We start from the raw sequence: 3,315 nt of genomic DNA, 5'->3' as shown, positions 1-3,315 counted from the left end.
TATTTATTATGTCTGAAGAGTCATTTCCTTTTTTTAATATTTTCTATTGCACCATCATGTGCAATCAGAGAAATAGATTAACTGCTGTGAATTTTATTTATATTTATGGAAAAATCAATATAGAGAATGACATAATAAGTGATTATCTATTCATAAGTGGGGATTTCCTGATCAAGCTTAGGCATTCAAACTCCAAATGCAGTATTCATTTCATAAAATTATTGCTTTTTCTTGCAGATTAACTACTTCTAATCTCTACTTTCTCTACACCTACTGAAAAAATGGAGGCAAATAAGAGTGTAACTGTGTTCATACTGTTAGGACTGACACAAGATCCTCTGAGGCAGAAAATGGTATTCATAATCTTCTTCATTTTCTACACGGGAACTGTGGTGGGGAATTTGCTCACTATCTTGACCATCAAGTTCAGCCAGTCTCTTGGGAGTCCCATGTACTTCTTCCTATTTTATCTGTCCTTTGCTGATACCTGCTTTTCAACTTCCACAGCCCCAAGACTAATTGTGGATTCTCTCTCTGCAAAGAAAGTCATATCCTACAATGAGTGTATGATGCAAGTCTTTGCACTGCATTTATTTGGCTGCGTGGAGGTCTTTGTCCTTATCCTCATGGCTCTTGATCGCTATGTGGCCATCTGTAAGCCCTTGCATTACCTGACCATCATGAGAAGACAGGTTTGCATCATCTTGATTACTCTTGCCTGGATAGGGTCTTTTATACATTCTATAGCTCAGGTTATCCTGGCCTTACAATTGCCCTTCTGTGGAAACAATTTGATTGGTCATTATTGCTGTGGTTTGCAGCCCTTGTTAAAACTTGCTTGCATCAACACTTATGTCAACAACCTACTGATAGTCTTCAATAGCGGAGCCATTTGCTCAATCGGTTTCTTCATTCTGATGATTTCATACCTTGTCATCTTGTATTCCCTGAGAAATCACAGTGAAGAAGGAAAAAAAAAAAGCCCTTTCTACATGTACCTCCCATATCATAGCAGTTCTCTTATCTTTTGTTTTGTGTATATTCATATATATACGTCCACCAACCACTTTCCCCATGGACAAGATGCTGACAGTATTTTTTACCGTTGGGACACCATTTCTCAACCCGTTCATCTACACCCTTAGGAACACAGAAGTGAAAAATGCCATGAAAATGTTAAGGGATATAAAAACTACCTCGGAAAGCAAATGATGAATTGGGGTTTAGATTATATTTTCAGTAATGATTTGACCGATTTTGTGCAGATATCAAGTATGATCCAAACCCAAAAAAGCCAAACGCACTGCAGCTGAGCATTCTGACAAGTAGCGACCCCATAGAGTTTCCAAGGTTGTAAATTTCTACAGAAGCTGACACCCACATCTTTCTCCTGTGGAGCCACTGGTGGTTTCTAACCTCCAACCTTTCAGTTAGCAGCTGATAGCTTTAACCACTGGGCAACAAGGACTCCTTAGTTTGTGATTATTGTGGAAATAATACACAATCATATATATGGTTGTAATATTCTTTTTTTTTTTTTTTTAGTAGTTTACACACAAGATGAATGACTAGCATTATCTTTTGTGTTGTAGCTGGATACAGTGTCAGAATAAGTCACATAATTTTGAACCAAGGTGGCATCAGCCTGACTCAGCCATTCCTGAGACCTCAACCCTCACATTGCTGACCATGAACTATACATCACAATTCTGCATCCAGTACTTTTTATTTTGATACATAGATATTTATACAATCACAGTCATTCAAACATGTGAGTATCCATAAATAAAGTGCAACTATTTCTGTATGATCTTTTGTTCATTCTATATTTCCAGTTAGGTGTCTAGCTTCCATTGAATACCTCCCAGTGAAGGGAACTCAGTAATAAGATGTTGAGAAAGTCCATTCCATTTCATCACTAGTTTGTCTTTGAAAATTTCCATCCTTTTAATCAAAGCCTTCCTTTTTTTTTACGTACTAACATTCTAAATTATTTTTTTTCTCATTGTTTTCTTGGCGGCCACAGGATTTTTTAGGGGATATTTTTAAGTTAGTATTACAATGGGCCTTGAGATAGTCAGCTGGTGTGCAGAAGCTCAGCTACAGAACACTGAAACTCTGAAAGTTAAGAAAGTAAATAATGCCTATTGTTAGAACTAAATGAAAACAAACCAGAGATAGTACATATTTTCTGAGACTGAAAGGCAGAAAAGTAGAAAGTTATTTAAAGCCCATTAAGGAATGGTATATTATTTTATTTAAAGATTGACTGTATCAGTAAAATTGCCATTGGAATTCAGAAAATGCCCAGGAAATTTGTCTCCAGTTAGTGAGGGCAAGAAAAATCCATGATTATAGCAGGAAGCTGCTATTTGAGGTGTTGTAATAGAAGGGCTGTATAGATTTCCAAGTTAGAATTGCCAGCAGAATTTTGGTGGCCACAGTGGGCAAAGTAGATTAACAGCACCACCTTGGCCATGTACGCCATGAGTTATGTCATGAACTTTGATATTTATCCATTTCAGTGTACTAAAATGTAACACATCTCTACCATTACTGGAGTCCATTTCATTTTAATGTTGCTTTTAATCCTTTAGTCACACAAAACTTGACCAATACCAGCAATGTCCTCCTGTCAGAGATTATTTTAAAAATAAACTTAGTAAAATATCATCAGTTTCCTGTGTTCTCATTTTGTTTTGTTTTCCCAGACATTAAGAAGTCTAGTGTCTACACTAGTGTACCAAAGTTGACATTTAATGTATAAGGAGGGCCATAAATTTAACAGACAATGGAAATGTCATTGAAAGTACTGTATTTTGTGTGATTCCTGTGATCCTAGCCATGGTTAACTCCCTCCCTCAACATTCTTTGGTGTTGTGGAAAACTGTCAAGCAAACATCCTTCACTACATGACTTAAATATAACTCATGGATGCCCCTTGTTTACCTATGACAAGGCTAGACACAGACCCTCCATATTCCTATTTTTTGCTTCATAAATGATTAGCTGAACAGCTTGTCCCACTGATCATTTAGTGCAAAATGCTTGCTAACCAAACATTGATTAAGCATCTATCCTTTCCCCAGGTCCCTGAAATTTGACCTATGCTCAACCTGAGGTAGAATACAGAGCATTGTTAAGAGCCCATCCTAAAAACAGGCTATCCTTAGTGTAAAGTTCTTTGACTTACTGTCTGATTATGGCACCCTTTCATCCCATTTCTGCACCCTAGTTTTTTCTAGCCTTGTTCATTCTCTCCTCTATAAAATAAAAACCCTATTTTTTGATCTCATGGTCTGGCTGCTTATTATA

The 3,315-nt window shown here is 36.9% G+C and overlaps 1 pseudogene; it reads left to right on the top strand.

Annotated features, from left to right (window-relative positions):
- The first annotated feature begins 281 nt into the window (after nucleotides 1–281).
- On the top strand, nucleotides 282–1,212 carry LOC100669077 (olfactory receptor 4C11-like; annotated as a pseudogene).
- The last annotated feature ends 2,103 nt before the right edge of the window (nucleotides 1,213–3,315 follow it).

Source organism: Loxodonta africana, chromosome 22 (genome assembly GCF_030014295.1).
Source record: "Loxodonta africana isolate mLoxAfr1 chromosome 22, mLoxAfr1.hap2, whole genome shotgun sequence".
Taxonomy (NCBI): Eukaryota; Metazoa; Chordata; class Mammalia; order Proboscidea; family Elephantidae; genus Loxodonta; species Loxodonta africana.
The sequence above is the reverse complement of the archived record's forward strand: the minus strand, read 5'-3'. Positions and strand labels throughout refer to the sequence as shown.